At 36.7% G+C, this 25,371-nt stretch overlaps 3 non-coding genes across 3 annotated transcripts; all 3 read right to left on the bottom strand.

Annotated features, from left to right (window-relative positions):
• Positions 1–762: 762 nt before the first annotated feature.
• Positions 763–869, bottom strand: LOC121213479 (small nucleolar RNA R71). The gene has a single exon (XR_005908860.1). It is a non-coding gene; the product is annotated as a small nucleolar RNA R71 (small nucleolar RNA).
• Positions 870–8,163: 7,294 nt separating this feature from the next.
• Positions 8,164–8,270, bottom strand: LOC121212875 (small nucleolar RNA R71). Its single transcript, XR_005908247.1, has one exon. It is a non-coding gene; the product is annotated as a small nucleolar RNA R71 (small nucleolar RNA).
• A 7,347-nt stretch (positions 8,271–15,617) lies between these two features.
• Positions 15,618–15,724, bottom strand: LOC121212914 (small nucleolar RNA R71). The gene has a single exon (XR_005908286.1). It is a non-coding gene; the product is annotated as a small nucleolar RNA R71 (small nucleolar RNA).
• Between the last annotated feature and the right edge of the window lie 9,647 nt (positions 15,725–25,371).

The following is a 25,371-nucleotide window of genomic DNA, read 5'->3' on the forward strand; positions in this document are numbered from 1 at the left end:
TTCTCTGTGAATTCTTAGATTAGTTAATTAGTTAGTTAAAACAAAACCTCCTTATTCTTAGGGTAGATAATAAAAAGATAGTCATTACTAGTACTTTTAGTTCCTTTGGGTTCGACAATTTGGTCTTGCTAAAACTATACTACTGTTCGATAAGTACACTTGCCTACATCGCAATAATAGTTAGTTTCGAGAATGATTAATTATAAATATTTAAAACTTACCTGTCATGAAAATCGTGATCAAGTTTTTGGTGCCGTTGCCCGGGATCGAACCCGAGTCACCCGCGTGACAAGCGGGAATACTCACCACTGTACTACAACCCCCAATCGAAGAGATTGCTGAAAACCAAGACAATCAGCTTCCTCCTGTAATTGCGGTTAATCAAAATCCTGCTCCACGCACTATGTATGATTATGCTAAACCTTATTTAACAGGAACTGAATCGAGCATAGTTAGACCTGCGTAGCTGCAAATACTTTTGAACTAAAACCTAACAGTATTCAAATGATACAGCAATTTGTTTAGTTTGATGGTTTGCAGGATGAGGATCCCAACACTCATTTAGCAAACTTTTTGGAACTATAGGAGACATTTAAAATTAATGGTGTTTCTGATGATGCCATTCGTCTTCGGTTATTCCCTTTTTCGTTGAGGAACAAAGCTAAACATTTGTTGAACTCATTACCATGAGAGTCAATTACTTCTTGGGAACAAATGACTGAAAAACTTTTACTAAAATATTTTCCGCTGATTAAAATGGCTAAATTACGTAATGATATCTCTTTGTTTGTGTAGATGGACTTAGAAACTCTTTACGATGCATGGGAAAGATACAAGGACTTACTTAGAAGTTGCCCTCACCATGGGTTACCGCTTTGGCTTCAGGTTCAAACATTCCATAATGACCTGAATCCTTCGACTCGACAAATGGTTGACGTAGCTACTGGCGGAACCATCAATAATAAAACACCTGAAGATTCTTATGAGTTTATAGAGGAGATGTCACTGAATAAAAATCAGTGGCAAGTCATGAGGACTAAGCCAACTAAAACAGCAGACGTTTATAACGTCGACTCGATTACTATGCTGTCAAACCAGGTAGAACTTCTAAATAAAAAGATTGATGGTTTTCTTAGTTCTTCACAGGTTCACCCAGTAATGCAGTGCGAAGCAAGTGGAAGTGGAACAAGCCATTCAGAATACCAATCTTATGGCCACAACATGGATAGCGAGCAGTTAAATTACATGGGTAATAATCCTCGATCTCAAAAAAATCCATATAGTAACACTTACAATGCAGGTTGGAAGAACTACCCAAATTTCTCGTGGGGCGGTCAAGGAAATCAAAGACCACAACACACTCCGGGTTTTCAACAGCCACCCTATCAACAGGAAAAGAAACCGAACCTTGAAGAGATGCTTAGAAAGTTTATGTCAGAAACCCATTTTCAGAATACCGAAACAACACTTAAAAATCAACAAGCGTCAATCCAAGGGCTCGAAACTCAGATAGGCCAGCTTTCTAAACTAATTTCCGAACGACCACAAGGTAGCCTGCCAAGCAACACTGAATCTAACCCGAGAGAGCAACTCAATGCAATTTCCATTCAAGATGAGGAAGGGTTAGTGGCAAAACCATGGCTAGAACTGGTGGTAAACGAAGGTAAGAATGAGGTAGGCCAAAACGAACAAAAATTTGTAAGTACAGAATATAAACCTCGTGTGCCATACCCCAATGCGACAAGGAAAGACTGCTCAGACGAACAATTTCGTAAATCCCTTAAACTTTTAAAGAAACTACATATTAACCTACCGTTTATTAAAGCACTTTCGCAGATGCTGAACGCAGTCAAATTTTTAAAGGAGCTTCTAGAAAATAAACGAAAGTTAGATGAAAGGTCACATGTAGAGCTGAACGCTGTTTGCTCAGCCATTCTTCAGAATAAAATACCCAACAAACTAAAAGATCCAGGGAGTTTTACTATTCCTTGTTTAATTGGTAGTTTAGATGTTAATAATGCGTTGGCTGATTTAGGGGCTAGTATCAATGTTATGCCTTACAAATTGTTTAAGCAACTAGGTATAGGGAAACCCAAACAAACTAGGATTAGCATTCAATTAGTAGATAAAACTGTCAGATTTCCTAGGGTATCATTGAAGACATACTCGTTAAAATTGACAAATTTATATTCCCAGTTGATTTTGTTGTTTTAGACATAGAAGAGGACAGTAATGTTCCTTTAATTTTGGGAAGGCCCTTTTTAGCAACTGCTAGAACAATTATTAACGTTGGCACAGGTGAACTAACACTTCGTGTAGGAGACGAAACAATCACCCTTTAAGCTCGCAACTCGAACAACATATCGAAAATTGAAGGTGATTGTACAAATTGTTCTACTAAGACTGATCATACAGTGTAGCCTATTATGCAGGAAATAAGTTTGAAGGACACAAATGAGCCATGTTCAATCCACAACAAAGGATCTACACATGAAGAACGAATGTTACAAATCGAGGAGTTAGATGAATGGCTGACATTGAAACCTAGAAAACACGATAAACCAAAACTATGCTAGAACAAGCTTAATGCCTCACCAAATCAACTTAAGGTTGGAGATAAGGTTTCATTAGATGCCACAGATCTTCACATTGACACTACCGAACCGAATGAAGAAATTCCTCTTATAGTACTTAGCATTTTCCCATTTGGTATAGTCGAGGTAAGTCATCCCAAGTTTGGCAGTTTTAAGGTAAACAACACTCGCCTAAAACCTTATTTTGATGAGAATGATAGAAGGAATGAGGAGTATAAACTCCTCAAACCCCCATGACCATTCAATGGAGAGGTAAGTCGAGCTTAGACTATAAATAAGTGCTTCTCGCAACCCGAGTACTAACGGTTTTAAATTATTTAAATTTCAAAATTTAAACATCTAGGTCACTAACAGAGTCTTTGAGCACAGGTTCCCAACTCCACATGGTCAAACACACGGCCGTGCGAAAACAGGGTAAAAGTTATCTTTCCCAACACGGGATGCGATAAGTGGCCACGGGCGTGCGTCCTAGCCGTGGTCAAATTTACCAAATGAACACAGGCATTTGACACGCCCGTGACTAGCACCCATGGACAACACTGTCAAAACAACATGGGCGTGTGCAGAGCTACACGATCGTGGGAAAAGCAAACCACATCACACACAGTCGCATAACATGATCATATAGCCACACGGCCTATACATAAGGGCATGCCCTAAGGCCGTGTGATGACATCTCACTTCGCAACAAACATGGGCGAGACACGGTCCACACGGGCGTGTGAACCGGCCGTGCCACTTGAAAAATTACATTATCTATCTTATTTTATTTTTCTTTTATTAATTTTTGAAGATTATTTTATTTTTAAACACGGCTTATCTTTCTGATTACTATCAAATTATTCCCCCAATTCTCCTTTTGTCTTTCAGAATCATGTTTGTCTTCCAGCTTTATTTCTAACAACTCACTCTCGCTAATCCAGGAATTTCATCCATTTTTAACTCAGGAAGTTTCACTTTTCTCTTTATCTTATGAACTTACACTGAAATTTGTTAAAATATCTATCTTTGTACATTGAGGAAAATGTACATCCTAAGTGTGGGGGGGTATTCATTTCCCTATAAGAAAAATCCCTGAATGACTACCGTGTTCTCTTGAAAAGCTCTAATATCATTTTTAGGATAAATTTTGATTGATTTATGATTTTGATTGATATATCCTGAATTAAAACATAGGCATTTATGCATTTATTGTTTAAACTTTAAGACATTATAGAATCAAGCATGATAAGTTAATTTTTAAGAATTTAAAATTTTAGGTTGTTTCCCCAAAGTTTAGGTATTACTTTGAATTGGAATTCACAAGTTTTAAACATCAAAAAGCCATAATTTTTGTGAGATTTTTGATCCTTTTGAGCATCTATTAATTCTTTCATGCTCACTTTTATTATTGCTTTGAGTGCGTCAGTATTGAACTGTTATTCTAGAACTTGCTTGATTATGCATGTCAAGACCACACTATTTGATTTGATATGTCAAAATGAGAAAGGCACTTAGGATTAACCCACTCATGCCATGAAAAGCCTACCTCCATGATTAACCCTTAATAAATCCCGTTGAGCTAACAAGCCATTTCTTGTATTACCCTTAATATTAACCCTTAACCCATTATTGTTGAAATCCCTTAAATTAATTTGATCCCCCTTTTTTTGTCGAGATTGGAATTGAAATAGTTGCTTAGCTATGTTTTATTCTACTTTGATTTAATTATTGTTTTGAAAAAAAATGTATACATCCTAGTAGCAGTAATCTTCTGAGACAAAGAAGTTAAATTCCATATTCTGAGAAGAGCTTCGTTGTACGCAATTGATAACTAGCTATTTTTCTAATTAGGTAATTTTTCAAGTCAATCTCGATTCTAACCTTTTCTTTTAGCTTGAGACCACACCCCCTAACCAAGCCTCGTTACAACCCTTTAAAGAACTTTTGATTGATGTATCATATCAATTTATAGTGGTGGAGATTTGATTTTAATGCTAGCCTCTGCTAATGACTTTTCATTATTGACTATTGAGTGCTTCATTTATTGTACTTAAACACCTCGAGTGATTTGAGTGAATCTTTAGTGAGGATGTGAAACTCTGTGACATTTTGAATCAAAGGTAATTATTTAGATGAGGGGAGACACCTATGTTTTCAGAATAAAATGCTCAACTTGGAATGATTGAAACTTTGATGTTCTTTTAGTTGAATTCTCAATGTATGATTACCTATGGATTATTTTGAGATATTATCGATAGAAATTATAAGTTGAGAAGAATTTATTTTGATTATGAGTTGAGAATTTTGCTTGAGGACAAGCAAATGCTTAAGTGTGGGGGTATTTGATAAACTGTAATTTATACATATTTTTACCCCATGCTTAACTCATTTTATGGATGATTTCCATTAGAATTGGTGAATTCGATGCTTCTAATGCTTTAATTTCATGTTTTATACTTAGGAGAGCATAGAAGAGCGAAAGGAACGAGAAACGGGCCAAAAACAAAAAAAATGGGACAAAGTACGAATTTAACACGGCCTGGACCTCCTCACACGAGCATACCATACAGCCGTGTCAATTTGGCAGATTCAAAGCACGACTCACACGGGCGTGTCCCTGTCTAGCCCAAGTTGAGTCCAATTCGAAAAAGGCCAATTTTGAGGGATTCTAGGCATTCTAAAGCATATAAATACACCCTAGAGGAGGAAAATAAGAGGGCACAAAGAGGAAGGAAGGAATTACTCGAAGAAATCCGATTAATCCATCTCAGAAACCGGTTTCATCATCAAGACTGAAGATCTCCCCTCAACTTCCCTTCAGGAGTTTTGGGTTTTCTTTATGTTTTGTATTCGTTATTCTTCTGAGATGTTTTGCTTTTTAGTTATGAACTAAATCCCAAAAATACCTAAGGGGAATGAAAGCTAAGACGAATCTTGTTATTATTTTCTGAATTGTATGATAAATATTTAACTTGTTCTTGATTATGTGTTCTTAATTCTTGTTTTGATATCCCAGGATACTAATTCAAGATAAGCTCTTATTCAGAGGAGGAATAGACCCTGTCTAAGAGTACATTTGTCATAATTAAGTGGAGTTGATTGCGTGCCTAGACATAGGCTGACAAGATTTTTCCGAATTAGGGTGAAACCTAATAGGGGGATCCATAGTCATTACTAGTACTTTTAGTTCCTTTGGGTTCGACAATCCGGTCTTGCTAAAACTATACTACTGTTCGATAGGTACACTTGCCTACATCGCGATAATAGCTAGTTTGAAGAATGATTAATTATAAATATATAAAACTTATCACACAAAATCACGCGATCAAGTTATTGATTACTTTAGCCATTTATTTTCTTGCAATTTAATTTAATTTAATTATTATTATTTATTAATTTACTTTTTCTTTCTCTTGGCAAGTTTTTATAGTTTATGACTAGAAGAAACCCGTCAGGACTACTATTTTTTAACGAAGAAATCGATTGCACAGTTCGCAGAAAGTAAAGAGATATAAGGTGAAGCTTAAGATACTGATAAACCATAAATTATACATATTTTTACCCCAAGTTTAATGCATTTTATGGATGATTTGTCATTAGAATATGTGAATTCGATGCTCCTAATGCTTTAATTTCATGTTTTATTCTTAGGAGAGCATAGGAGAGTGAAAGGAATGAGAAACGGGCCAAAAATGGAGAAAATGGGCCAAGGTATGAAATCAACACGGCTTGGACCTCCTCACACGGGCAGACCACACGACCGTGTTAATTTGGCAGGCTCGAGCACGACCTAAAGTAATCGAACGCAGGCATGTGTCACGGGCGTGCCCCTGCCAAGCTCAAGTTGAGTCCAATTCGGAAAAGGCTAATTTTGAGGGCTTCTAGGCATTCCAAAGCTTATAAATACACTCTAGAGAAGAAAGAAAAGGGGGGGAGAAGGGGGAGTAAGAAATTACTCCAAGGAAGCCGATTGATCCATCTCAGAAGCCAGATTCATCATTAAGACTGAAGATCTCTCCTCAATTTCCCTTTAGGAGTTTTGGGTTTTCTTTGTGTTTTGTATTCTTTATTCTTCTGAGATGTTTTCTTATTTAGTTATGAACTAAAACCCCTAAATACCTAAGGGGAATGAAACCAAAGACGGATCTTGTTATTATTTTCTGAATCGTATGATAAATATTTAACTTGTTCTTAATTATGTGTTCTTAATTCTTGTTTTGATATCTCAGGATAATGATTCAAGACACGCTCTTATTTAGAGGAGGAATAGACCCTGTCTAAGAGTACATTTGTCATAATTAAGCAGAGTTGATTGCGCGCCTAGACATAGGGTGACAAGATATTTTCGGATTAGGGTGAAACCTAATAAGGGGATCCATAGATCGAGTTAATGCAACCCTAGAGTGTTAATTAGAGAAAAGTCTCGGTTATTCATTTTAGGGATTAGACGTTATTAGTCTTGAATAGGGATAATAACATAACTTAGGGATCTCTATGGAACAAGTTGAATAAATAAATCGTCCGATTTAGAGCTAGAATAACAAGTAAAGTCTAGGTGGATTTTTCCTTAGGAATTGTCTTAAGTTAATCAATTTTTCCCAAAAGCAATTCCCTAATTCTTTTCTCTGTGCGTTCTTAGTTTAGATAATTAGTTAATTAAAACAAAACCTCTTTATTCTTAGGCTAGATAATAAAAAGATAGTCATTACTAGTACTTTTAGTTCCTTTGGGTTCAACAATCCAGTCTTGCTAAAACTATACTAGTATTCGATAGGTACACTTGCCTACATCGCAATAATAGTTAGTTTAAGAACGAGTAATTATAAATATTTAAAACCTATCACGAAATCACCCGATCAAGTTTTTGGTGCCGTTTCCAGGAAACTAAGATATTAGGAACGCTCAATTTTTATTACTTTAGCCATTTATTTTTCTTACAATTTAATTTAATTTTATTATTATTATTATTTATTAACCTACTCTTTCTTTCTCTTGGTAGGTTTTTTTATAGTTTATAACTAGAAGAAATCCTTCGGGACCATTACTTTTTGACGAAGAAATCGATCGTATAGTTCATAGAAACCAAAGAGAAATAAGGCGAAGATTAAGATACACGGAGAACGAGCAAGAAGACGATACTCAACCTCCAACCGAAAAGATGGCTGAAAACCAAGGTAATCAGCTACCTCCTGCAATTGTAGTTAATCAAAATCCTACTCCATGCACTATGTATGATTATGCTAAACCTTCTTTAACAGGAACTGAATCAAGCATAGTTAGACCTGCTGTAGCTGCAAATACTTTTGAATTAAAACCTAACACTATTCAAATGATACAAAAATTTGTTCAGTTTGATGGTTTGCAGGATGAGGATCCCAACGCTCATTTAGACAACTTTTTAGAACTATGCGATACATTTAAAATTAATGACATTTCTGATGATGCCATATGTCTTCGGTTGTTTCCCTTTTCATTGAAGAACAAAGCTAAACAGTGGTTGAACTTGTTACCACGAAGGTCAATTACTACTTGGGAACAAATGACTGAAAAATTTTTACTAAAATATTTTCCGCCGGCTAAAACGGCTAAATTACGTAATGATATATCTTCTTTTATGCAGATGGATTTAGAAACACTCAACGATGCATGGGAGAGATACGAGGACCTTTTGAGAAGATACCCCCACCATGGGTTACTGCTTTGGCTCCAAGTTCAAACATTCCACAATGGTCTGAATCATCTGACTCGGCAAATGGTTTACGCAGCTGCTGGCGGAACCATTAATAATAAAACACCTGAAGATGCCTATTAGTTTATTGAGGAGATGTCACTGAATAACTATCAGTGGTAAGTCATGATGACAAAGCCAACGAAAACAGCTGGTGTTTATAATGTCGATTCGGCCACCATGCTGTCAAATCAGGTAAAACTCTTGAATAAAAAAGATTGATGGTTTTCTTAGTTCTTCACAGGTTCACCCAGTAATACAGTGCGAAGCAAGTGGAGGTGGAACAAACCATTCGGAATACCAACCTTATGGCCACAACATGGATAACAAGCAATTAAACTACATGGGTAATAATCCTCGACCTCAAAACAATCCATATAGTAACACTTATAATGCAGGTTGGAGGAACCACCCCAATTTTTCGTGGGGCGGTCAAGGAAATCAAAGACCACAATATCCTCTGGGCTACCAACAACCACCCTACCAACAAGAAAAGAAGCCAAACCTTGAAGAGATGCTCTCAAAATTTATATTAGTGTCAGAAACCCGTTCTCAGAACACCGAGACAACACTTAAAAATCAACAAGCGTCGATCCAAGGGCTCGAAACTTAGATAGGCCAGCTTTCCAAACGACCACAAGGTAGTTTGCCAAGTAATACTGAACCTAACCCAAAGGAACAACTCCACGCAATTAATATTCAAGATGACGAAGGAGTCGTTGAGCCTGAACTAGAACCGAGGCAAGAAACTATGGTAAGCAAAGGTCAAGGTGAGGTAGATGAAAATACAAACAAACCAGTGTCTGTCAAATATAAACCTCGTGTGTCATACCCCAACGAGACAAGGAAAAATCGCTCAGATGAACAATTTGGTAAATTCTTTAAACTCTTAAAAAATTACATATTAACTTACCATTTATTGAAGCTATATCGTAGATGCCAAACGCAATGAAATTCTTAAAAGAGCTTTTAGCAAATAAGCAGAAGTTGGACGAGGCATCGCATGTGGAGCTAAACGCAGTTTGCTCGGCCATTCTCCATAATAAACTACCCAACAAACTATAAGACCTAGGGAGCTTTACTAATCATTACTTAATTGGTAGTTTAGATGTTAATCATGCATTAGCTAATCTAGGGGCTAGTATCAATGTCATGCCTTACAAAATGTTTAAGCAACTAGGTTTCGGGAAACCCAAACAGACTAGAATGAGCATTCAATTAGTAAATAAAACTATAAGATTTCCTAGAGGTATTATTGAAGATGTGCTAGTTAAAATCAATAAATTTATATTTTGTCCTAGACATAGAAGAGGATAGCAACACTCCCTTAATTCTAGGAAGGCCCTTTTTAGCAACTGCTAAAACCATCATTGATGTTGGCACAGGTGAACTCACACTCCAGGTGGGAGACGAAACAATCACCCTTCAAGCTCATAATTCTGGCAACACATCAGGAATTGAAGGTGATCATTTAAACCATTCTACTAAAACTAACAATATGGGGCAACCTACTTTGCAGAAAATGATTCTGAAGGAAGCACACGAGTCGTTCTCAAGCACTAGTAGAGGACTTGTTCATGAAGATCGAAGATTACAATTCGAGGAACTTGATGAATGGCCGAGGCACAAACTAAGAACACCCGACAAACTAAAACTACGCCAAAACAAGCCCGGTACCTCTCCAAATCAACTTAAGGTTGGTGATAAGGTCTTATTAGATGCCGCAGATCCCCACATTGTCACTACCACACTGAATGAGGAAATCCCTCTTACGGTACTCAGTATTTTTTCATTCGGTACGGTAGGGGTAAGTCATCCCAATTTCGGTACTTTTAAGGTAAACAACACCCGATTAAAACCTTATTTTGATGAGATTGATAGCAGGAATGAGGAGTATAAACTCCTCAAACCACCATGATCATTCACTGGAGAGGTAATTCGAGCTTAGACTATAAATAAGCGCATTTCGGGAGGCAACCCAAGCACTAACAATATTAATTTCTTTAAATGTTGGTATTTAACTCCTAACTTATTAATAGAAATCTTAAATATAGGTGTTTCCACATAGACACGGCCAAGCACACGGGCGTGCTTACGACCGTGTGAAAATAGGGAAAAATATTTCCCCAACACGGGCTACGATTAAACGCGACGGTCGTGTGGTATGGCCGTGGTCGAGCCTGCCAAAACAACACGGGCGTGCGACACGCCCGTATGAGAGAAAGGTGGGTGAACCTGTTAAAACAACACGGGAATTTGACATGCCTATGTGGAACACCCGTGGTTAAACTGTTAAATTAACACGGGTGTGGGGCTTGCACACACGGGCGTGGGAGAAGCGAACGAAGCTAGACACGACCGTGCAACACAGCCGTGTGAACCCACATGCCCGAGGAACACGGCCATGTACTAAATGTCAAACGTGCCCAAATTTGAAATTCGCGAATCACACGGGCTAAAATTGGGGAACACGGGCCTGTGCCCTGGCCGTGTGGCCCAAAATCTATAAAACCCTGCACTATTTACTTTCTTCCCCATTCAAAAACCCTAACCCTAGCCGCTGGAACTCCACACGGCCTCCCTGCCACGTCCGTGTGCCGCTTTCCACTTCATTTTTGACGCTCAATCTCTTTCCCTTAGCGTTTGTTTACTCCTTTCACTTCTATTTTACTTATTTCTAATGCTTATTATCAACATAAACTTCATATCTTTTGATCTATTTTTCATTTTTTCTATCATTTAATTTGCATTCTTAGGTTAGTAATCATAAATTTGGTGTTAAATCAAGTTATTAGGAACACCTCATACCCATGACATTACTATGTTTATTCTCACGCTATTACCATGCCAATGTATATCATTTAATTTGCATTCCTAAGTTAGTTATCATACATTCCGTGTTAAATTGAGATTAGGAAAACCTCATACCCACTACATTTCTATTCTCATTCTCATTGTTATTGTGGTTGAGTTTGCTTCATATTAATAATATTGGCTTATATATGGAGGAGTTCAAGGAGGAGAATGAACTACATGCTCTCAGTCGCCACATACATTTCTCTCCCTCGAAGTGCTGGCACACTTTGGCCCCTGGCGTGGCCTCCTACAATCCTAGTCGCTCTAAGGCATCAGTTCTCCCACCATCCCTGAGGTACTTACATGATATTTTAGCTCACACGATTACAGGGAGGTGAGAGAGCATTGGCGTCGTCAACACCCACGACGCCTACTTCTTATGGTGCATGTCGCACTGGGCACGTCATCGACCTTGCCTATTTCATCTCCCTCGTGATTCAGCACTAGACAGAGCAGCATAGGAAGAGAGTCATCTCCATTGGCCCTTACGTGACTCGACTGGCGCGACACTTTGGGCTCCTCAACATCACGGCCTGAGAATCATCCCTCACCCTCATCGACCAGATGTCTCCACAAGGCATCTCGAGCATGCTTATCATGAGGATGATCGAGAGGCGCCGAGGAAGCTACCCTCCCTAGCACTGTCTTGCCCAATCTACCGAAGAGGAGGACTACGAGGACATTCCTGATGATATACCCCCACAGCACGAGGGCCCACCGACTCAGCCACCACCACACTCTCGTCTAGTTCATGCAGCTGCTTCATACACTGACATCTCTGAACGTCTTACTCGATTCGAGCAATAGTGTTTTCAACGATTTGACAACATTGATGCTACTCTACAACAGATTTGTTAGCACCTCCAAATCTCATCGCCAGTCCCACCTCACGAACCATCCAGCGATGAAGACGCTTAAAAACATTTATTTATTATTTTATGTTTTTAATTTTTATTAAAACTACTTTTATTTTTATTTTTATTTTTATTTTTTAGCAGATTTTAGAATTTTATTCTTAATTATCAATTTCAGTTTTTCTTTATGAGTAATTATTCTTCCTAATATCCCCTAAAAAGTTCCTGATTTTATCACAGTTATATAGAGCTTTTAAGCTTATCGTCACATAGGAACTAAAACTCCACCGGGAAAGGTTCTCCACGACTACCATGTCCTGATCAACCATGACCATAGCTGCCACTAAAGATAATATCCTTTTGGCGCAGGACTTATGGACTAATGAACCTCTACGACCGCCAGAATATCCTCCTCCACTCTCAAACCGATTACTCTCTAAAACTCTAGTTCGAGGAATTCATCATATAGGAAGTTTCACTTCTCTCCCTATCTTATTTTTATTCTATAATACCTATCTTTGTACGTTCAGGGCAATGTACATCTTAAGTGTGGGGGGCATTCATGTCATTATCAGAAAAATCCCTGAATGATTACCTTGTTCTCTTGACAAGCTCTCATATCATATTTAGGATAAATTTTAATTGATTTATGATTTTGATTGATATATCTTGAATTAATACATAGGGATTTATGCATTGATTGTTTAAACTTTAAGACATTAGAGAATCAAGCATGATAAGTTGATTTTTAAGAATTTAAAATTATAGGTTGTTTCCCCAAGTCTAAGTATTACTTTGAATTGGAATCCACAAGTTTTAACATCAGAAGCCATAATTTTTGTGAGATTTTTGAGCCTTTTGAGCATCTATTAATTCTTTCATGCTCACTTTTATTATTGCTTTGAGTGTGTCAGTATTGAACTGTTATTCTAGAACTTGCTTGATTATGCATGTCGAGACCACACCATTTGATTTGATATATCAAAATGATTAAGGCACTTAGGATTAACCCACTCATGCCATGAAAAGCCTACCTCCACGATTAACCCTTAGTAAACCCATTTGAGCCTAACAAGCCATTCCTTGTATTAACCTCAATATTAACCCTTAACCCATTATTGTTCAAATCTCCTAAATTAATTTGATTCCTATTTTTTTCGAGATTTGAGTTGAAGAAATTGCTTAGCTATGTCTTGTTTGTAATAAGTTAGTCTATGATTATTTAACTTGCTCTTAATTACAGAAAAAAACTATGTATACATATCTATAATTTCATATTCTGAGAAGAAGCTCTTGTACGCAAGTGAAGATTAACTCTTTTTCTAGTTAGGCAATTTTTCAATTCAATTTCGATTATAACCCATTCTTTCAGCTTGTGACCACACCCCCCTAACCAAGCCTCACTACAACCCTCTAAAGACTGTTTGATTGATATATCATCTTAAATTATAGTGGTGGAGATTTGATTTTCATGCAAGCCTATGGTAATGACTTTTTATTATTGACTATTGAGTTCTTCATTTATTGTCCTTAAACACCTCGAGTGATTTGAGTGAATCTTCAGTGAGGATGTGAAACTTTGTGATATTCTGAATCAAAGGCAATTACTCAGATGATGAGAGACACCTATGTTTGCATGATTAAAATTCTAACCTTGGAATGTTTGAAACTTTTATATTCTTTTAGTTGAATTCTCAATGTATGATTACTTATGGATTAATGTGAGATATTATCGATAGGAATTATAAGTTGAGAAGAATTTATTTTGATTATGAGTTGAGAATTTTGCTTGAGGACAAGCAAATGCTTAAGTGTGGGGGTATTTGATAAACCATAAATTATACATTTTTTTACCCCATGTTTAATGCATTTTATGGTTGATTTCTCATTAGAATTGGTGAATTCGATGCTCCTAATGCTTTAATTTCATGTTTTATACTTAGGAGAGCATAGGAGAGTGAAAGGAACGAGAAACAAGCCAAAAACGGAGAAAATGGGCCAAGGTACGAAATCAACACGGCCTGGACCTCCTCACATGGGTAGACCACACGGTCGTGTCAATTTGGCAGGATCGAGCACGACCTAAAGTAATCGAACACGAGCGTGTCCCTGCCGAGCCGAAGTTAAGTCCAATTCGGAAAAGGCTAATTTTGAGGGCTTCTAGGCATTCCAAAGCCTATAAATACACCCTAGAGAAGGAAGAAAAGTGGGGAGGGGAGAAAGGGGAGTAAGGAATTACTCCAAGGAAGCTAATTGATCCATCTCAGAAGCCGGATTCATCATCAAGACTGAAGATCTCTCCTCATTTTCCCTTTAGGAGTTTTGGGTTTTCTTTATGTTTTGTATTCTTTATTCTTTTGAGATGTTTTCTTATTTATTTTTGAACTAAAACCCCTAAATACCTACGGGGAATGAAACCTAAGACAAATCCTGTTATTATTTTCTAAATCATATGATAAATATTTAACTTGTTCTTAATTATGTGTTCTTAATTCTTGTTTTGATATCCCAGGATACTGATTCAAGACACGCTCTTATTCAGAGGAGGAATAGACCTTGTCTAAGAGTACATTTGTCACAATTAAGCGGAGTTGATTGCGCGCCTATACATAGGGTGACAAGATTTTACCGGATTAGGGTGAAACCTAATAAGGGGATCCATAGATCGAGTTAATGCAACCCTAGAGTGTTAATTAGAGAAAAGACTCAGTTATTCATTTTAGGGATTAGACATTATTAGTCTTGAATAGGGATAATAACATAACTTAGGGATCTCTACGAAACAAGTTGAATGAATAAATCGTCTGATTTGGAGCCAGAATAACAAGTAAAGTCTAGGTGGATTTTTCCTTAGGTATTGTCTTAAGTCAATCAATTTTTCCCAAAAGCAATTCCCTAATTCTTTTCTCTGTGTGTTCTTAGTTTAGATAATTAGTTAATTAAAAAAAACCTCTTTATTCTTAGGCTAGATAATAAAAAGACAGTCATTATTAGTACTTTTAGTTCCTTTGGGTTGGACAATCCGGTCTTGCTAAAACTATACTACTGTTCGATAGGTACACTTGCCTACATCGCAATAATAGTTAGTTTAAGAATGAGTAATTATAAATATTTAAAACCTATCATGAAATCAAGCGATCAGATACACAGAGAACGAGCAAGAGGATGATACTCAACCCCCAATCGAAGAGATGGCTGAAAACCAAGACAATCAGCTACCTCCTGTAATTACGGTTAATCAAAATCCTGCTCCACGCACTATGTATGATTATGCTAAACCTTCTTTAACAGGAACTGAATCAAGCACTATTAGACCTTCTGTAGCTGCAAATACTTTTGAACTAAAACCTAACACTATTCAAATGATACAACAATTTGTTCAGTTTGATGGTTTGCAGGATGATGATCCCAACGCTCACTTAGCAAACTTTTTGGAACTATGCGATACATTTAAAATTAATGGTGTTTCTGATGATGCCATTTGTCTTCGGTTATTCCCTTTTTTATTGAGGAACAAAGCTAAACAGTGGTTGAAGTATCACTACTTGGGAATAAATGACCGAAAAATTTCTATTAAAATATTTCCTGCCGGCTAAAACAGCCAAATTATGTAATGATATCTCTTCGTTTGTGTAGATGGACTTAGAAACTCTTTACGATGCATGGGAGAGATACAAGGACTTACTGAGAAGGTGCCCTTACCATAGGTTACCGCTTTGGCTTCAGGTTCAAATGTTCCATAATGGCCTGAATCCTTTGACTCAGTAAATGGTTGACGCAGCTGCTGGTGGAACCATCAATAATAAAACACCTGAAGATGCTTATGAGTTTATAGAGGATATGTCACTAAATAACTATCAGTGGCAAGTCATGAGGACAAAAGCAACGAAAACAACCAGTGTTTATAACGTCAATTCGGTCACCATGCTCTCTAATCAGGTAGAACTCTTGAATAAGAAAATTGATGGTTTTCTTAGTTCTTCACAGGTTCACCCAGTAATGCAGTACGAAGCAACTGGAGGTAGATCAAGCAATTCGGAATACCAACCTTACAGCCACAACATGGATAACAAGTTGTTAAATTACATGGCTAATAATTTTTGATCTCAAAACAATCCATATTGTAACACTTACAATGCAGGTTGGAGGAACCACCCAGATATCTCATGAGGAGGCCAAGGAAGTCAGAGACCACCTCCAGGCTACCAACAACCACCCTACCAATAGTAAAAGAAGCTGAACCTTGAAGAGATGCTCTCAAAATTTATATCAGTGTCAGAAACTCATTTCTAGAACACCGAGACAGTACTTAAAAATGAACAAGCGTCGATCCAAGGGCTCGAAACTCAAATAGGCCAGCTTTCCAAAAAAATCTCCGAATGACCACAAGGTAGCTTGCCAAGTAATAATAAACCCAACCCAAGGGAACAACTCAATGCTATTAATGTTCAAGATGAAGAATGATTCGTTGAGCCTGAGCCAGAACTGAGGAAAGAAACTATGGTAAGCAGAGGCCAAGGTGAGGTAGGGCATAATAAAAACAAATTAGTGAATGTCGAATATAAACGTCGTGTGCCATACCCCAGTGCAACAAGGAAAGACCGCTCAGATGAACAATTTGGTAAATTCCTTAAACTCTTAAAAAAATTACACATGAACTTACCGTTTATTAAAGCTCTATCACAAATGCCAAACGCAATAAAATTTTTAAAGGAGCTTTTAGCAAATAAGGGGAAGTTGAACGAGGCGTCGTATGTGGAGCTAAACGCAGTTTGCTCAGCTATTCTGCAAAATAAGCTACCAAACAAATTAAAAGATCCAAGGAGTTTTACAATTCCTTGCTTAATTAATAGATTAGATGTTAATAATGAATTAGCTGATTTAGGGGCTACTATTAACGTCATGCCCTAGAAAATGTTCAAACAATTAGGTCTTAGGAAACACAAATAGACTAGGATGAGAATTTAATTAGCAGATAAAACTATAAGATTTCCTAGGGGTATTATTGAAGATGTACTAGTTAAAATCGATAAATTTATATTTCCTATGGACTTCATTCTTCTAGACATAGAAGAGGATAGCAACACTCCTTTAATTCTAGGAAGGCCTTTTTTAGCAACTGCTAAAACGATCATTGATGTTGGCACAGGTGAACTCACACACCGTGTGGGAGACGAAACAATCACCCTTCAAGCTCGCAATTCTGGCAACACATCGGAAATTGAAGGTGATCGTTTAACCCATTCTACTAAAACTGACAATATGGTACAACCTACTTTGCAGGAAATGAGTCTGAATGAAACACATGAGCCATTCTCAAGCAGTAGCAGAGGACATGTTCATGGAAATCAAAGGCTACAAATCGAGGAGCTAGATGAATGGTGGACGCATAAACCAATAACACACGATAAACCAGAACTACGCCAGAACGAGCTCAACACCTTCCCACATCAACTTAAGGTTGGAGATAAAGTCTTATTAGATGCTGCAGATCTTCACATTTTCACTACCACACCGAATGCAGAAATTCCTCTTAAGGTACTTAGCATTTTCCCATTCGGTATAGTCGAGGTAAGTCATCCCAAGTTCAGCACTTTTAAGGTAAACAACACTCTTCTGAAACATTATTTTGATGAGAATGATAGCAGGAATAAGGAGTATAAACTCTTCGAACCACCATGACCATTCAATGGAGAGGTAATTCGAGCTTAAACTATAAATAAGCGCTTCTTGGGAGGTAACCCGAGCACTAACTGTATTAACTTCTTTAAAATTTAGTCTTCAACACTTAACTTACTAACGGAGCTCTTGAATACAGGTTTTCCACAGAGACACAGCCAAGCACATGGGCGTGCTTAGGGCCGTGTAAAAATAGGACAACGATTTTCCCAAATATGGGCTACGATAAAAAGCCACGGCCATGCGACATGGCTGTGGTCAAACCTGCCAAAACAGCACGGGAGTGCGACACGCTCATGTCTAGCACTTGTGGTCGAAACTGTTAGATTGACATGGGCGTGGGAGAAGCAAACAATGCCAAACATGGCCGTGCGACACAACCATGTGCATCCATACGCCCAAGGAACACATGAGTGTACTAAATGTCAGACGCGCCCAAACTCAAAATTCGCGAATCACACGGGCTGAAATTGGGGAACACGGGCGTGTTACTTGGCCGTGTGCCCCAAAATCTATAAATAGGCTACACTATTCATTATCTTCTTCACCCAAAAATTGGGGAACACGGGCGTGTTACTCTCGCACCAGTTACTCTCCAAAACTCCAGTTCGAGGAATTCATCATACAGGAAGTTTCACTTCTCCCCCTATCTTATGATTACAATTTTATCTTTTTCGATCTATCTTTGTACATTGAGGCTGCCTTGTTCTCTTGAAAAACTCTCATATCGTATTCAGGATAAATTTTGATTGATTTATGATTTTGATTGATATATCTTGAATTAAAACGTAGGCATTTATGCATTGATTGTTTAAACCTTAAGACATTAGAGAATCAAGCATGAAAAGTTTATTTTTAAGAATTTAAAATTTTAGGTTGTTTCCCCAAAGTTTAGGTATTACTTTGAGTTGGAATTCACAAGTTTTAAACATCAAAAAGCCATAATTTTTGTGAGATTTTTGAGCCTTTTGAGCATCTATTAATTCTTTCATGCTCACTTTTATTATTGCTTTGAGTGCGTCAGTATTGAATTGTTATTCTAGAACTTGCTTGATTATGCATGTCAAGACCACACTATTTGATTTGATATGTCAAAATGAGAAAGGCACTTAGGATTAACCCACTCATGTCATGAAAAGCCTACCTCCACGATTAACCCGTAGTAAACCCCCTTGAGCCCAACAAACCATTTCTTGTATTATCCTTAATATTAACCCTTAACCCATTATTGTTGAAATCCCCTAAATTAATTTGATCCCCATTTTTGTCGAGATTTGAATTGAAATAGTTGCTTAACTATCTTTTATTCTATTTTGTAATTTAACTTGTTCTTAATAAAAAAATGTATACATATTAGTAGTAGTAATCTTTTGTTTTTGAGCTTAGATCTCGCATTTAAAATCGTCCTTCTTTATCGTATTACATTATGGTAATACATATATAATCGCATGTATGTGTGGTTAAAGACCACTTGGATTTGTCTATTTGTACCCGGAATTCCTAATTCAAAATTCAAATTTAAATGTACAATGATTCCATATTCTAAGAAGTAGCTCTGTTGTACGCAAGTGATATTAAATCTTTTTCTAGTTATGTGATTTTTCAATTCAATCTCGATTCTAACTTTTGCTTTCAGCCTGTGACCACACCCACTAACCAAGCCTCATTACAACCCTCTAAAAACCTTTTTGATTGATGTATCATCTCAATTTATAGTGGTGGAGATTTGATTTTCATGTAAGCCTATGGTAATGACTTTTCATTATTGACTATTGAGTGCTTCATTTATTGTCCTTAAACACCTCGAGTGATTTGAGTGAATCTTTAGTGAGGATGTGAAGCTCTGTGACATTTTGAATCAAAGGTAATTACTTAGATGAGGGGAGACACTTATGTTTGCATTAGTAAATACTCAACTTGGAATGTTTGAAACTTTTAGGTTCTTTTAGTTGAATTCTCAATGTATGATTACTTATGGATTATTTTGAGATATTTTCGATAGAGATTATAAGTTGAGAAAGATTTATTTTGATTATGAGTTGAGGATTTTGCTTGAGGACAAGCAAATGCTTAAGTGTGGGGGTATTTGATAAACCGTAATATATACATATTTTTACCCCATTCTTAATGCATTTTATAGATGATTTTCCCTTAGAATTGGTGAATTCAATGCTCCTAATGCTTTAATTTCATGTTTTATACTTATGAGAGCATAGGAGAGAAAAAGGAACGAGAAATAGGCCAGAAACAGAGAAAATGGGCCAAAGTACGAAATCAACACGGCCTTGACTTCCTCATACGGGCAGACCACACGGCCGTGTCAATTTGGTAGATTCGAAGCACGATTCACATGGGTGTGTCCCTACAGAGCCCAAGTTGAGTCCAATTCAGAAAAGGCTAATTTTGAGGGGTTTTAGGCATTCTAAAGCCTATAAATATGCCCTAAAGGAAGAGGAATGAGGGGGGCACGGAGAGGAATGAAGGAATTACTTGAAGGATGTCGATTGATCCATCTCAAAAGTCGGAGTCACCATCAAGACTGAAGATCTCCCCTCAATTTCCCTTCAGGAGTTTTGGGTTTTCTTCATGTTTTGTATTCGTTATTCTTCTGAGATGTTTTCCTTTTTAGTTATGAACTAAATCCCCTAAATACCTAAGGGGAATGAAACCTAAGACGAATCTTGTTATTATTTTATGAATTGTATGATAAATATTTAACTTGTTCTTAATTATGTGTTCTTAATTCTTGTTTTGATATCCCAGGATACTAATTCAGGATAAGCTCTTATCCAGAGGAGGAATAGACCCTGTCAAAGAGTACATTTATCATAATTAAGCGGAGTTGTTTGCGCGCCTAGACATAGGGTGACAAGATTTTGTCGGATTAGAGTGAAACCTAATAAGGGGATCCATAGATCGAGTTAATGCAACCCTAGGGTGTTAATTAGAGAAAAGTCTCAATTATTAAATCTAGGGATTAGACATTATTAGTCTTGAGTAGGGATAATAATATAACTTAGGGATGTCTACGGAACAAGTGAAATGAATAAATCGTTCGATTTGGAGCCAGAATAACAAGTACAACATAGGTGGATTTTTCCTTAGGTATTATCTTAATTCAATCGTTTTCCAAAAGTAATCCCTCAATTCCATTCTCTATGAGTTCTTAGATTAGTTAATTAGTTAGTTAAAACAAAACCCCCTTATTCTTATGCTAGATAATAAAAAGGCAGTCATTACTAGTACTTTTAGTTCTTTTGGATTCGAGAATCCGGTCTTGCTAAAACTATACTACTGTTCAATAGGTACACTTGCGTACATCGCGATAATAGTTAGTTTCAAGAATGATTAATTATAAATATTTAAAACTTACCTGTCACGAAAATCGCAATCACACATGCTCGTGTGTCTACCCATGTAGACCATTTTGGAGGCTAGTTTCCAAGCCAATCGTCACCCTCAATCACTTATACATTCAAACACACTTTATAACATGCAACATGACATATTTGTGCAATCAAACATTCCACACCATGGCACTCTCACATATTCATAACGTCATTTTATTGCACACTCATTTGCTACACCATTTAGAGGCATTCCACACCAATTTCATACATTATTAAACTTGTTACCATAACTTCAATTTGTGTATTCATGCACATAATCATTTTAAGATATTAGGTCATCCTTTATCCTTTAGCACTAGATTTATACTTTACCATACATTCATCGATCAACCACACGCCACATCATTATCATGCATTCACCAAGCAATAACATGTCCTACCATCAAAACACTAGCACATGCATGCATGCGTAATTAGATTACAACCCAAATGATCAAGTATGATCCATATCACATTACCATTACAAAATGAATCATCATTATCATAGTCTTTCACAATTTGGCCAGATAGCATGACACATATCACAAAATGACCAAGTTTCTTATACATGCCATACTCAAAATAATAAATTCATTATACCCAATAGTCTTTTGATTGTGTGATCGAGTACTCCGACAGCTTGTGATCCCCGAGCTAGCTTGGCGGAACTACAAAGGATGAAAAAAGAGAAGAGAGTAAGCATTAAAGCTTAGTAAGTCCACATGCAAATAATATACAATAGTGGTAAACAATTAACATGTAAAAACATGATAATATATACATATTCTTTCATTCAAACCTCTTTGCTTACTCATCATATGCACATATATATATACTTGCTCATGGTAAACCGATCTTTATTAAGGCATTACTCATAGGTTTAGCATACATACCTGTACTCATCGTAAGTATCCATAACCATACCTTTTTCATATGTCCTTCTTGGGACTCTCATTACATTCTTTACAATACCCGTTGAACATTCGGAATACTATTGGATACACGGAAACCTTGCACATAAGTGCCTCATATAAAAACGTAGTCGAATCTACCACATAACATGTAACAATCCATAATGAACTCGGACCTCTTAACGAGCTCGGATGTTACATGAATCGCATCCACCATGAACTCGAACCTCTCAACGAGCTCGGATACCACATATCTCATGAACCCAGACCACTCAATGAGTTCGGACTCCTTAGTTCCTAGTGACATGTCACTTGTATCCTAAACTATTCCTAAGGTTCAAACGAGATTTTTCCTCACTTGCATATAGTATCTCCTTCGTACTTGCTCGTAACGTCGTAAATCACGACCATAATAACATTCATGCTTCCATAACAATCAATAAGCATATAACTCATAATTACAATAAAAAATTTATAAAATTATATTAAAGCATTTAAAACATACTACCATACCACATTATTTGCATATGTACTTACCTCGGTACAAAATGATGGTAATCGAACCTATTCTTCTTATACTTCATTCTTTCCTCGTTCAAATCTCGATTCACATTTTTCTTGATTTATAATGCCAAATTTAACTTATTTATTATTCACATTATTCAAACGGGTCCATAAATCATGCTTTTGCAAATTTACATTTTGACCCCTAAACTTTCACATATTTACGATTTAGCCTCTAGGCTCGTAAAATTAAATGCATACATTTTCTTGATTTCCCAAGCTTGGCCGAACCTTTTTTATGCTCATATCAGCCTATGTTTTCTTTTATTTCACATTATTATTACTCACTTTTTCACTTTTACAAACAAGTCTTTCATTTAGGTGTTTTCACTAAAAATCACCTAATAAAATATGTTCATCATGCATCAAACATTCATATTCCTCCATTAATCATCAAAATACAAGCATGTAATGCACGGGTCAATTTTCATATATGAACCCTAGCTCAAAATATAGCTAGAAATGGGTAGACCATGTGACCCGGGACTTTAAAAATATAAAGAACGTTAAAAATTGGGCTAGGGAACACTTACTATTGAGCTTGGAAATGTTGAACAAAACCCTAGCTATAGTGTTTTGTGATTTTTGGCAGCCAAGGAGGAAGATGGACACATTTTGGTTTGATTTTCCCTTTTTATTCTTTTAATTACCTAATGACCAAAATGCCCTTAGGGTTTCTCTTTCTAACTTTTCCTATGCACATCCATTTTTGTCCAAAATTATAAAAATTAGTCAAATTTCTAACTAGGACCCCCTAATTCATAAGCTAAAGCAATTTCATCCTAAAAGCTTCTAGAATGTAAGTTTTGCACTTTATTCAATTTGGTCCCTAAATTGCAATTGAACATTTTATGCTTAGAATTTCTTCATGAAACTTTCACACAAGCATGCATTCATAATATAAACCTCATAAGAATCATATAATAATTATTTCTATCTCAGATTTGTGGTCTTGAAACCACTATTCTGACTAAGCCCTAATTCGGGATGTTACCCATGTCTCTGGTAGTGTGGACATTCGAAATAGGGACACACGGCCGTATCCAAATTTGAGTAGTTACTAACTTGGGTCACACGGCCAAGCCACACACCCGTGTGCTAGGCCATGTGAACATTTTAATTTACATTAATTAGGTACAGGGGCTACATGGCCAAGTCACATGCCCGTGTGGCACTCACAGCTGAGATACACGCCTGTATCTCTGTCCATGAGAACAATTCTGAGCATTCTGTTTCTCAATTTTTACGATGCAAGGGACACACAGCCAAGACACATGCCCATGTGCTAGGCCGTGTGTCACACACGGCTAAGACATACACCCGTGTGTCTACCCATGTGGACAAAATAAAGTCATTTCAAAGCCACTTGTCTTCCACATACATCAACACTTTAATACATTCACCAACCAATTCATGACATTAAAACCAAGGTAAAACTAAGTCCTATACATGACATATTATCACATATGTTCAACTGTTCAAACTTACCAAATACACATATGTGCATATAGACATATTTTATCAATTATGCTACTTTAAACCAATAATTAATAGGTCTATTTACTTTCCACCATTTAACCATTTCAAACACTCATATCAAACATTTTTAGGCCATATATTTACATACCAAAATATACCAAACACAAGCCATACCAATGGCTAGTTTCAACCAAATATTTATATGCCATCATTTGGCTAATTTAACCTATACATGCCATTATATCCATAAGAAAATTTTCTATTTATACCAAAACGAGATGAAGGATAGTGTGACGTTGCTCCGACTTGCTTCTAACCTTTACAAGCTTTCGAATACTATAAAATAGAGGAAATAAACTAGAGTATACTTTAAAGCTTAGTAAGTCCGTATAATAGAAAATTAACTTACCATTTGTTTTACATTAAGGTAAGCTAACTAAACATGCTCAAATCAATTTGGCCAATTGCCTAAACACATATCCTCATCAAGCATGTTAGTCATATAGTTCATATAAATACCAAGAAACATGAATGAGCTCATTAGTATTCAGTTTCCACATACATGTATTTATCACTTCAACTATACGTGAACATGTACATATCATATCTTTGTACTTCAAATATTTCTCATAGTAATTCATCTCGAATTCATATCATCTCATGTCAGAACTTTACCCATTGAATCATTTAAAATATCGATGGATACAAGGGTACTACACATGAAGTGTATGAGTTTGAAATCCGTCATTTCATATTCAGGAATGCTCATTGAGTATTTAAACAAGAAGCTCTTCCAAGCCAAATAACAGAAAGCTCATGTGAGCTTATAATGGGAAGCTTATCCAGGCTTAATAACAGGAAGCTCTTAAGAGCTTAAATCAAAAAGCTCATGCGAGCTTAATGGGTAACTCTGAAGAGCTATTATCAAGAAGCTCATGAAAGAGATTTTAATCGGGAAGCTCCAGATAGCCATATATCGGGACGCTCATAAGAGCTGCGGTGTGTCTGCAACACATGCTGGATCACTACTGATCAAAATGCTCATAAGAGTATATAAACGAGAAGCTTGAAAGAATCATGTATCAGAAAGCTCAAGAGAGCTTATATCGGGATGCTCATATGATCTATAATGGGATGCTCTTGTGAGCTATGGTGTGTTCGCAATATATGCAGAACCACAACCACTCCGGGAACCCTGTATCCATCTAATTTCATTTGTTTAGATGGGATTTATTTCTTGTCAGACATTGTCGGATATGTGATTTATTTTCATACTTAACAATTATACGAACCATATACATATAAATCAATCATATCACATAAATATACAATTTA

This window comes from Gossypium hirsutum, chromosome A13 (assembly GCF_007990345.1).
Source record: "Gossypium hirsutum isolate 1008001.06 chromosome A13, Gossypium_hirsutum_v2.1, whole genome shotgun sequence".
Lineage (NCBI taxonomy): Eukaryota > Viridiplantae > Streptophyta > Magnoliopsida > Malvales > Malvaceae > Gossypium > Gossypium hirsutum.